Here is a 13,041-nt window from a genome sequence, read left to right as displayed (position 1 = left end):
ACTTAATCGACTTCTGTATTACGAAAAACCTGACTCATGAAAACATTGCAATAAAATCATGCGTTGACTTATCATCAGACCACTCACCATTATTAATAACGCTCTAGGATAGACCTGTTAGAAAAACCATCACCTCGCTATATAACCATAAGACGAACTGGAATATATTTCGCGATGTCATAAAAGAAAACATGGAAGCTCGAGTCTCTTTGAAATCCTCCTCCGAACTGGACAATGCAATCGTATACTTAAACGATAACATAAATAAAAGCAGTAACACAATCGACACCAATATTAGACACCTTAATAACAAAGAAAATCCCTGCTTTTATTTTAGACAAAATCAAACAAAAACGCAAACTCAGGAAAGACTGACAACGCTCCAAACACCCAGCCGATAAAACTAAACTAAAAAGAGGTTGTCTGTAAAGTCGGTTTACTGACGATAGTTTAACGTTACAACGTCATAAGAAAATATTGATGGAATGGTTGCAATTTTCAAAACAAAATTTTAATTTTATTTGTTTGATAGATATTTTGTATGGATATAGAGGAGGAGGTAAATGGAATTGCAATGGAATAGGTCAAGTTACATTTACACAAACGTGAAAAATTACGAAACATTTATCAAATTCATGAAAGATATCTTCAATTTCGATTGTGCATCAGACGTTAATAAGTCAACAACACTTAGAGGCATCATCATCGATTTGACTTTCTCAAGACACATAACACTTGAAACACTCCCTTTCATTTAATATTTTTCCTATCATCGTTTATTCTCAACAGAGAATTGGTTCGTTACCATGCACACAGGAAGAAGGCATATGCAAATACAAGTATGTGAATTTATATACAAATGCACATATACATACATTTACATACATATATATGCTCACTCAAGTAGGACAGAGCCAGATGTCGAACGTTGCCGAACGCGGGGACCGATTGTGCTCTTTGCCGTTCGTTCCGCGCTCTCGCTTGCAGTTCAAGCACATTAGCTTACATTTGCTTGCGTACGGAATAGATTCGTAAATTTGATATGTCCATATGATTTGTATGCATCTTTACATATATGTAGATTTATTCTTTTTGAAAATTGCGCGAAATTGTATATGGATATGCATGTTTATATACATATATTACTATACAACATATCTTACAAGGTATGTGGTAAATATTACCATACATTTTTTCCTTCATATATAATAAAAAAATTAATAATAATAACATTAAAACAACAGGTATTATTAACAAACTTGGTTTTATTTTAAATTCTTCAAGTAAATCAAATTAATAATAATCAATAAGAAGGCATATGCAAATACAAATACGTGAATTTATATATGTACATTTGCGCATATACATACATATATACGCTCACTTAAATAGGAGAGAGCAAGATGTCGAACGTTGCCTTTCGTTTGCTTTGTTCGCTTTGTCGTTCGTTCCGCGCTTTCGCTTGCAGTTCATTCAAGGTAACGACAATAAGCAAGGTAACGACAAATGAGCAAGGTAACGGCAATGAGCAAGGTAACACTAATGAGCAAGGTAACGACACATTTTTTCGATCGAATTATAAGACGTTATCACGTCAAAAAATCATCAAATGAACTCAAAAAAATTCTCCAAGAACATAATGACAATCAACTGAAGAAGTACCTTAGCAGCCTCGAAACAACTATAGCTACCAACTATTCCCTATGGAAAGCAACTAAAAAACTTACTAAAACAACCATACACAAGCCTCCAATAAAAACAAATTCCAACACATGGGCTAGAACAAGCAATATTTACAAATAGCATGGATAATAAAGACATTGAGCTGCCGAACACAATTGAGAATGCAGACCATACAATACAAAACACGACAAAAGAAAAAATCAAATATTATATAAAGAAACTTAAAGACCAAAAGACACCGGGATATGACCAAATAAATGGAAAAATACTAAAGGAGCTACCCGATACTATAATAAAATAACAATACGAGACCTCTTCAACGGAATAATTAGGCTACAATACTTCCCAAAAGCATGGAAAGTTGCACAAGTTATAGCGATCCCCAAGCCAAACAAGAACGCCACTGTTGCTAGCTCGTACAGACTAATTAGCTTGCTGCCCATCCTCTCTAAATTGTTTGAGAAAATACTGCTTGACAGAATTGACCCGATTCTAAAACAAAAAGACGTTATCCCTTCACACCAGTTCTGCTTCCGAAAACAACATTCAACTGTGCAACAGATTCACAAAGTAGTAATTACAGACGACTTCGTAAAGAAGAAATATTGCATTGCCGTGTACTTGGACATCGCGAAAGCTTTTGACAGAGTATGGCACAAAGGACTTCTATACAAGCTAAAAACCATTTTACCACTTAGCATATTTAATATCCTTAAAAGCTACATGACTGATAGATACTTCTTCATAAAATATGACGATTAGTGCTCTGTTATCTTGACGGCGTCTGCTGGAGTACCTCAAGGAAGCGTACTGGGCCCCATACTATACTTAATATACACAGCAGATATACCAATGCCAACTACTCGAGGATCAATGATAGCTACATTTGCAGACGACACAGTTTTAATGTCAGCTAACCACAAAGAAGAAGCAGCAACAAAAACACTGCAAGATACGCTATCAGCTACAACACAATGGTTTGAAAAATGGGGCAATGAGGTCAATAAAGGCAAAACACAACATGTAATATACGCGAAGAGAAAATCTGCAAGATATCCAATCCAAATTAACGGGGAAGACATAAAAATACACTCAAGTGCAAAATATATACTTAGGCATAACGATTGACTCAAAACTCACACGGAAAAAACACATACTGAACAAGAGAAACGAGGTGAAAAACAAATTCCGACAACTCTACTGGCTACTAGGAAAACAATCAACCCTAAGCTTACTTAATAAACAAATGATATACAAATCAATAATCAGACCGACATGGACCTACGGACTAGAAATTTGGGGGACTGCCAGTAAATCAAACCTACAAATCATTCAGAGAAGTCAATCTAAGATGCTAAGGACAATCACAAACGCAAATTGGTACATAAAAAATGACGACATTCACCGCGACCTCGGCATAGACACTGTCACTGAAGCAGTAAAAAGAAGCAGCAGTAAGCACATCTTGCGACTATTTTTTTTTTTTTTTTTTTTTTTGTTTTTTTTTTTTTTTTTTATATCTCCCCTTTATTTATTACAGTCTGTTATATATTAACAATATGTAATTTTTGTACAATTAGGGTCTATTATGTTCTTTTACTAATATAAGAAGAATCTATTATTATTATTATTGTTTTTTGTGATTACACTGTAAATCTTATAGTTAGATCAGTCGGGGTGAGTCGCTTTAATCTTCGTTTGATATTTTCTGCCGGTGCTATTTTACGCATATCTTCGTTTTGGTGGACTGACAGTCGCTGTATATGCTTAGTGCTACATTTTGTGATTGTTTTTTGGATAGTATCTACGTTTAAGTCACGATGTATGGCTTCATTGGGAATAAACCAACCAGCATTTGTTATATTTCGTAATATTTTGGATTGTGTTCGCTGTATGAGCTGAATATTTGTGTTTTTAGCCGTTCCCCATATTTCTATTCCGTATTTCCAGATAGGAGTAATAATTGTTTTGTATATAGTCACCTTATTATACAGTGATAGTTTTGATGTTCGTCCTATTAGCCAACTTAATTGCCGGTACTTATTCTTGATTTGATTTCTTTTGTTAATGATATGCTGCTTCCATGTTAGTTTTTCGTCAATAGTTATTCCAAGATATTTTGCTGCTGGGCAGATTTTTATTTTGTTGTTTTTTAAGGTTAGATTATATTTTGATGTCTTTTTGTTTGCATATATAACTTGTATAGTTTTGTCTTTATTAACTTCTATACCCCATTCGTCAAACCATTTTACTGTATTGTTTATTAATTTTTGAAGTGTAAAGGTCACCAGTTTTTGTCATTGTTTGATGCCATTAATACAGTATCATCCGCGAACGTTGCTATCATTGTATTATCTGTTGTCGGAGTTGGCACATCTGCGGTGTATATTAGATATAAGAGAGGACCTAATACACTGCATTGCGGTACTCCAGCTGTCATTGGTAGAATATCGGAATATTCGTCTTCATATCTTATATAAAATTTTCGATCAGTTATGTAGCTCTTCAAAAGTTCAAAGTAGTTTTGTGGAAAGATTCGTTTGAGCTTATGCAAAAGTCCTTTATGCCAAACTTTATCAAAGGCTTTTGCAATGTCTAGGTATACAGCTACACAATATTTTTTGTCATTCATATCGTTAAGTATTTTGTTAGTAACCCTGTGGATTTGTTGGACTGTTGAGTGTTGCCGTCTAAATCCGAATTGATGGCTTGGTATCACTTTTTTTCCTGTCAAAATTGGATCTAGTCGGTCGAACAATATTTTTTCAAACACTTTTGAAAGAATTGGCAATAGGCTGATGGGTCGATATGAGGCAGTTTTGGTGGCATCTTTTCCTGGTTTGGGTATGGCGGTAATTTGAGCAATTTTCCATAGTCGTGAGAAGTATTTAGTCTCTAACATGCAATTGAATATATTTCTTATGAATTGCAATGCTGTTTCAGGTAAATTTTTTAAGATTTTTCCATTTATTAAATCATATCCTGGAGCTTTTTTATCGCTTAGCTGTCTTATTTGATTTTTAATTTCGCTTATGGTGGTCTTTCTTGTTTTGATTTGCGGAACGTTTATTATGTTATCAGATTTAATGTTAATGTTTTGATTATCCATTTCGCTTGTAAATGTGTCTAAGAAGTGTCTGGCTAGGGTGTCGGCTTTTTCTTTGCTTGTTTTTGCCCATGTGCCGGCTTCTGTTTTGATGGGAGGTTTATGTATTACAGCGCCATTAATGTGTTTTGTGGCTTTCCATAAGGAGTAATTTGTAGATGCTGCTGTTCCCAGGTGTGCCATATAATTTCGAAGTTTACTCTCCTTGTGTTTTGTAAGTAATGCTTTTAGCTCATTTGTCGCTTTATTAAGTTTGGTTTTATCTGCTGGATGTCTGGTCGTTTGCCATGTTTTGCGGAGTTTTCTTTTTTCGCCGATTTTCTCTTTAATGTAAGTTGGGATATTTTCTTGATTTGTCATTTTCGGTGTGGGTGTAGAGGAAGCAACTGCTTGTATTTCGCTATCATTGAAATATACAATAGCGGAGTCAATTTCATCTTGAGTTTTCAGTGATATATTTATTTTGAGTTTTTGCTCTAATATTTGGCAAGCATTAGTCCAATTCGTGCTAGAATTATATAGGCCCAGAGATTGTTTTATTTCAATAGGTCCAAGTAAGGTCATAATTAACGGCGAATGGTCTGAAGATAGCTCTAAACATGATTTTATTGTCAGATTTTTATATGGAATATTTTTAATTATGCAAAAGTCAATTAAGTCCGGTTGTTTTTTCGTATCTGTTGGCCAGTAGGTTGGCTCTCCTGTGCTAATAAACCGACTATTATTTTTTCTAATGGCTTCAATTAATTGCCTCCGTTTTTTATTTGTTAACCTTGACCCCCAAAGTATGTTTTTAGCATTGTAGTCTCCTCCGGCTAAGTATCGATTGCCAAGCGATTTTAGATAATGCAGGTATTGTTCTTTTGTGTTGTTATATTTGGGGGGACAGTAGACTGCAGATATTGCTATTTGTCCTTTTGTGTCTTCTATGGCTATTGTGGTTGCTTGGATGTTTTTTTTCTCTGTATACCTCCAGTTCATTGTATTTAATACTTCTTTTGATAATAATTGCTGTCCCACAGTGCGCTTTGTTGTCGGGTTCATTTGTGTAATGTATATTATAGTTCGGTATGTTAACAAAAGTTTTGTCAGTGGCATGAGTTTCAGAGATCATCATTATATCGATTGATTTATTTATTAAGAATGATTTAAGTTCCAGAACGTGGCGAGCAAGTCCATTAGCATTCCATATAGCTAAATTAATTTTATTCCTTTCGTTCATCGAGTTTGGTAACGAGCAGTGTTAATATGTTCATCATACTTGTCATTTGGGTTATTAATTGTCTCATCATTTCTTTTAGTTCGATCATATCGTCGTTATTTTTTGGAACATGTTCGATGTTATTTTTTGTTTGATTCTGTTCTTTTGGTATTGTGTTGATTGTTGTTGCCTGGGCGTATGTTATGCCTGGCACCACTCGTGTTGTATTTGCGTTTGTTTCGATTGTCTCTTTATTCACTTGTTCTTTTTCATTTTGAATACTTTTTTTGCGTAGTGCCGGATATCTCTGGACTTGTAGTGCTTTATATATCGCAAATCCGCGGTAGTTTGCTGTGTGATTTTCGCCGCAATGTATGCATTTTATGCTATTTTTATTATTGTCTTTAATTGGACACATAATTGTTTTGTGTTTGCCTGCACATTTTACGCACGCTGGGTCTACTTGACAATAATTTTTCGTATGGCCGTATCTTTGGCAGTTTGTACACTGTGGTACTATTTTTTTTTGGCGGGGTGGTTCAAAACTAATTTTGCAATGTAGAAGATTAGTTATACTATATATTTCTTTGTTATTATCCTTTGTTTTTAATTCAAGTGAAAATAGTGAAAGTGGTTGTTTTTTGCGTTCTGAGTTGGTTATTTGTATGTTATGAATGTTTGTTATTTCGTGACCTAATTCAGCTAGCTCTTGTTTAATTTCTTCGGTGTCAGTTGAATAGTGCATATTACGTAGTATTACTTTAAATCCTCGTTCATCTTTTGGTCTAAACGTGTAGTATTTTGTTTGTTTTTGCTTAAGTAGTTCTATCATTTTTTTATAGTGTAAATACTCTTTTGCTTGTAATTTTATTTCGTTTTTGCTAAGTACTTTTATTTCGTAAAATATACAATATTTGGGATCGAATTCAACGCGTCAGCTAGAGCTTTTATATTTTCGACATTCTGAACGTATATAGGTGGAGGTTTTTGCATGCGTGGAGTTTGTTGGCTGGTATTCGGAACTGTCCCACTGTCGCTTTGTTCTTCTAATATATCGTCGTCCGCTAGGAGAGCAAACTTGTTTGAAGAGGCTGGATTGCCCAGCCAGTACTCTTTTAGTGTTGTCTGTGTTGTATTTTGTGCTTTGGGTTTATGTTTTTTGCTGCTCTTAAGCTCTTCTGTTTGTTTGTTTGGTGATTGAGTTTCGCGATTTCTTTTTTGACCAAGCTGCTCTTTACAGTTGGTATAATTTAAATTATTTGCATATAGTACTTGCGTGTTTGTTGTTAGTGATGCAATTGTGGAGGCGATCGCTGTTGTGGTAGTATACACGGTTGTTGTTGTGGCTGTTGATACTGCGGTAGTTATGTATTGTCTTTGTGTCGTTATTGTTGTTGTAGACTTTTTAGTGGATGTCTCATCAGAGTGTGAAGTTGGAATAGTATAAGTATACTTATTGTTGTTGGAGAGAGAAGCAGTTGATGGTAGTGGAGTGATTGGGGTAGTGCATTGAGCAGTCCAAGGGAGCGCGTCTGCCGGATTCACAGGTGATGCGGCGTTTTTCGATTGTTTACTGCCTATTAAGCCGGTAAGAGAGGAGTCATTTTTCCTCTCATTTGATATTTTTTCACTGCGCGCACTGAGTAAACACGCTTGAGAGAGCGCACTGAGGTTATTTTTATCCGGTGGGAGTTTGTTGTCACCACGAGCATAACTCGGTGTAGGTGGTGTTCGCTCAAGGTGGATTTATTAAGGTGACAGCATTCACCCAGCTGAATTTTTCACCGTAGGTATGGCTTACGTCAAAATGATATGCTTTGTTTGTATGTATTGGTATGTTTACATTCGTATGTTTACATTTGCTTGCTGATTTTGACGTGATGGTTGGACCAAACGCAACAACAAATACATGTAGAATTTTACTTATATGTGTTTGCTGTCACCTGTAATAAATTCGCCTTGTGTTCGCTCTACTGGCATAACAGGATACTTTAAGGCTTTACTTATTTTTTTGTTTTTATTATTATTTGTTTTTTGTTTTACTTATTCTTTTAGTTTGATTGTTTTTGTTGATACAAACTGTATTGCGATCTGCAATATTTTGGTTAAAGCGTCTATTTCGCTGGTTTTGGTATTTTGATTATTTCTTTAAACACAGATATTTCGTAGATATTGGAGCATAAGAAAAAAACACGTCCGCACTGATGAAGAATCCGCAAAATATCCACTTGCGACTATTAGAGCACAAAAAACATGAGATGAGACTGATACCGGAAATGGAACTTAAACCAAGAAGACTAAAGCGCAAAACACCCAAAGATCTTGCTCGTACTGTAATATAAAATAAATATAATAATATAAAATTATAGTAAACTAAGTATTAGTAAAATTGTAACTAAATACCACCAAAGACAATAATGTTCTCTTTCAAAGGGAAGGGGCATTTTAATTACAAACCCTAACACCAATTACTTATTGTTAATATTAACAGATCGTAATTTGTAATGGAAATAAAAAAAAAAAAAAAAAAAAATAAAATAAAGTTCGACATCAACCTTAGCGTGGCCTCCCTGCTTTGCATACGTAACTGCAGAAAATGGATGAAGATAGCGTTCCTGAGGGGGAGCCCCAACAGCAAAAATGTATACAGCAAAAACAACAATACCAACAGCAGCAACAACAAGAATAACAGGAGATGAAGCGGAAAGGATTATGAGCAACCTATTCGCAGGGAACGGGCTTACCCGATCACCTGAAAACACATCAAGAGCTAATGATGCCACGAGCAGCGCAGCATCTCAGCGTCAAGCGAATAAAGTAGCAGCACTAGCAAGCTCTCTGAGCATTATTTACATAGCCAAGACTCCGACGTACCACCTATACAAGCCGACGCTGCAAGAAAAAATTGAAGAGCTATGTTAGATTTCCGTTAGCAGCAAAAGGAATGCACCCCAGTCAGCGAAAAGAAAAAGGGCGAGTGCTGACGAGGAGAGGCGTTTCCCAGCTCTAAGTGCACAAGCAGCCAAAAAAATGTGTCCTACATCAGTGAAAGAGACACAAACCCTATGAAGACAAGGGGCATGTAAGCTTGTCACAAGCAATAAAAACAAGCGAGAGACGACCATTCATCCCAAGTCAGATGCGATTGTCATTACCGCAACCAAGAAAGGAAATTCGTATGCAGAAATCTTACGCACCGTTAGGTCCAGCGATGCGTTAAAGGCTTTAGTGGAGGCTAATGAATCAGTTTTCAACATCCTATGGAACGAGGAGGTAATACCGCAAACGTCTTCCAAATAATTGCTACCCAGGTAACGGTAGCGATAGCGAATGATGCCTCATTAGACGGCATCAGGGACAATAAAGCCCCGGCACTGGAAGGAGTACCCAATATTGCCCTCAAAACGGCTGTCTAAGCGAGACCAAGCATGTTCGCTACCCGTGTGGGGTTTCCTGATCTCCCATCGGGCGCGTCCCAGGTGGTGGATAGGGAAGCCCTGGCATCACAAGAGTGACCTTCCTTGATGGGGTGGGTTCAACACTCGTGTGATGACTCAAAGTTGGCATAGAATCAGGGTGCCCTCCGCGAACCAAACTGGCTAGGGAGGAGTCCCGAAAAAAACCAAAAGGTAATGGAATACAATGGTTTTATTACTCCAGGTGGAATCCACACAAGTGGCAATGCGGCGGCAGGGGCATGGATTCTGGAGGCCCCAACCATTACCCAAGTCTCTTAGCTCTACGAGCAAGAGCGCATCCTGGAGGAGACGGGGGTTGCTATCGCAATCTCCTCTCCTTCAGAGTCTGAGAAACGTTTCCCTGCTTCGGAGGGCCTGAGTTGTGAGGCCTCTTCGGTGGCTGCACGACCTCCCAAAGAAGCAGGGAAATCGAAGAGCGTGGCAAGGAGGAAGAGAAGAAAGCGGCGGGCAAGGCTCATGTGGGAGAAATCCTCATGTGGCTCTGCCGGCCCTTCTGCGTCTGTGTCTTCCAAAAGACCACGGTCAGCGGAAGTGACACCCACGGAGGCTACCGAATCCTCGGTGGGCACGGGCACTCCCAAGTTGTCTCGCTCTCGAGGTAAGCGGAGAAGGACGGTGGCTGAAAGCAGCACACCTCCCTGCCCTGCGGTTGCCGCCAATGGACGAGCCACGACCCCCCAAGGTACGAGCGTGGTCTTGGCGCCAGTCAGTGTAGCGGGAAAAGGTTCTGCTGAGCCACTTCCCTATCGGCGCCTCGACAAAATGTCCAGCACAGTTGTCTGCCCGGCGAAATCTTCGTCAGTGGAGGATCGGGAGCTGGACCTTCGCCCAAGCACATCCAAAGGTGCGGCCAAGCCATCCTATAGCGAGAAGGCTGCTGGCCCACGACCTGTGGCTGTGATTGGAAAACTGGGGCCTAACCATCAGCTGACGGATGCAGAAATCAAATACTGCAAAAGTCAGCTGATGCGTCGGGTTATTGCCTCCGGTCCGAAAGCCAACGCGAAGGGATATGAGACAAAGGACGGCACCATAAAGGTGACGTGCGCGTCTCTGGCCAACTTCGAGTGGATCAGGACAGTGGTCAATAACGTGCCCCCCATGGGGACCACTCGCTTCGCAGTCTACAGCGAGGAGAGTGTACCCCTCAGGAAGGCCATCTGCTGGATTCCGGATCCAGACCTGTCTACGGCGGATGTCCTATCCTGTCTACGTGCCCAGAATCCGGGCATCAACTCGAGGCTTTGGCGAGTCGTCTCATACACCAAGAGCAAAAACCGGGAAGGGAAGGAAGGGGCTGCTCTTGTGGTGCGAGTGGACGAGGTCAGTGTTGATGTCATGGGCTCACGGTACGGGAACCGCCTGAGTCTCTTCTTTGGGACGGTCAGCTTCCATGTCAATTGATTGGCTCGGACGATTCCTGTAGCTATCGTCCCTTGACGGTGACGCAAATTAACTTGGAGCATTCCAAAGCCGCTACTGCACTACTAAGTAGAAGGCTTTCCCAGCTGCACACATTACCCCACATAACAGCAGTGCAAGAGCCCTGGGTCTTTAGGGGCCGTCTCTGTGGCTTAAGTGCGCTGAAAGGGGCCACGTTATTATATGACAGGAGTTCTAGTAGACCTAGGACCGGTCTTATAGTATCATCCCATCTCACTGTGACGGGTCTTGAGCAATTCTGTTGCCAAGACCTGGTAGCGGCTGAGGTGTGTTACAGAGGTAGACGCGGATGGTCGAAGTTTGTGATTGCATCTGCTTATTTTCCTTACGATGCTCTGGAAGGGCCACCACCCGGGAAGGCCACTAGTCTTGTGAGGTTCTGTGAGCGGCGCAGTCTGGACCTCATCCTATGTTGTGATGCTAATGCCCAACATACAATCTGGGGCAGCAGCAAGTGCAATGGACGGGGCTCTCGACTATTTGAATTTATCGCGTGTTCCTGCCTAGACATACAAAACAAGGGCTCACAGCCAACGTTTGTAACAGCTAGAAGGCAGGAGGTGATTGATCTAACCCTATCAAACTCAAAACTTGGGTGGTCAATCAAGAACTGGAGAGTCCTTGCCGAAGATTCGTGCTCGGAGTGTGGCGAGGAGGCACAAATGCCATTGCCCTCTAGAAACCCAAGAAAAACAGACTGGCAGAAGTTTAGGGAGGCGTTGCGGGTCCTTGAGGTTGTGCCACCAAGACTTCGCAAAGAACAGGCCATTGAGGCGGCTGTTGAGAAACTCAACGCTGCCCTAACCGAATGTTTTGAGTAAGCCTGTCCAATTCGACCTCTCCCTAGCCGGACTCCCGTTCCTTGGTGGAATCGAGAGCTCCAGATGTTGAGGCGTGAGTCGAGAAAACTTCTAAACCGGGTCCTCAAGACTATCCCTGCAGAGGACTGGGAGCGATACCGTGATGTTCAGAAGAACTACAAGAGGCTTATTCGGGAATCGAAAAGAGCCTCATTTAGGGAGTTCTGCAGCGGTATTGAATCTCTGAGTGACACGGCGAAATTGGTTAGGATCCGGAAAAGGTACACAATTGCAAAGCTGAGGTCACTTAGAAAATCTGATGGCTCCTTCACGGAGCGGAAAAGTGAGACACTCAGCTTGCTGATGTAGTCCCACTTTCCTGGTAATCAGATAAGCATCAGCCGGCAACAGCCCTTATTGATAGAGGCAGATGTCAGAGCTGTTACACCTTATCGGCATGACTGGTTCGTTGCCAGATCTGTGGTGAATGAGACCGGCACTCGATTTGCCATCAAATCTTTTGGCGGCTACAAGTCGCCCGGACCAGATGGCATATATCCTGCCATGCTGAAGGAGGGTGCAGAGTTCGTGACAGCAGCCCTGAAGAAAATCTTCTCGGCATGCCTGGCACTGGCTTACATACCACGCTCTTGGAGGATGGTGAGGGTCGCGTTCTTCCCAAAGGTTGGAAAAGACGACTACACCAGCCCCAAAAGCTTTAGACCAATCAGCATGACCTCTTTCATGCTGAAAAGTCTCGAACGACTGGTGGAACTGCGCATACGTCAGAAGTCGCTGAAGGCTCACCCTCTGTCTCTATTTCAGCATGCCTATCAGAGTGGAAAATCCTGCGAGTCGGCACTGCAAAACCTTGTTGCTAGGGTAGAGCTGGCCATCGACAGGAGGGACTACGCTATGGGCATCTTTTTAAACATAGAGTCTACGCACTAGCAGATGCGGACGATGTTGCTTGTTTGGTAACAGGCCCTTGGCTTATGAACATCTGCAGGAAAGTGCAGAAAACTCTGGATCGGATTGACACTTGGTGCTGTGCGAACGGGCTATCGGCAAGTCCCGCCAAGACTGGTATTGTCCTCTTTACCAGAAAGAGGAAGCTTGATGGACTCGTTCTGCCAAAGCTAAAAGGAGTCACAATCCAGCTATCCAAGGAAATTAAATATCTTGGAGTAATCCTCGATAGTAAGCTCCTATGGAAATCACACGTTGAGACAAAGACATCCAAAGCACTGACAGCTTTCTGGCAGTGCAAAGGTGTCTTAGGGAAAACGTGGGGTCTCTCTCCTAGCAAGGTCCTATGGATCTACACGG

This window comes from Anastrepha ludens, chromosome X (assembly GCF_028408465.1).
Source record: "Anastrepha ludens isolate Willacy chromosome X, idAnaLude1.1, whole genome shotgun sequence".
NCBI lineage: Eukaryota > Metazoa > Arthropoda > Insecta > Diptera > Tephritidae > Anastrepha > Anastrepha ludens.
This window is presented reverse-complemented; position numbering follows the sequence as displayed.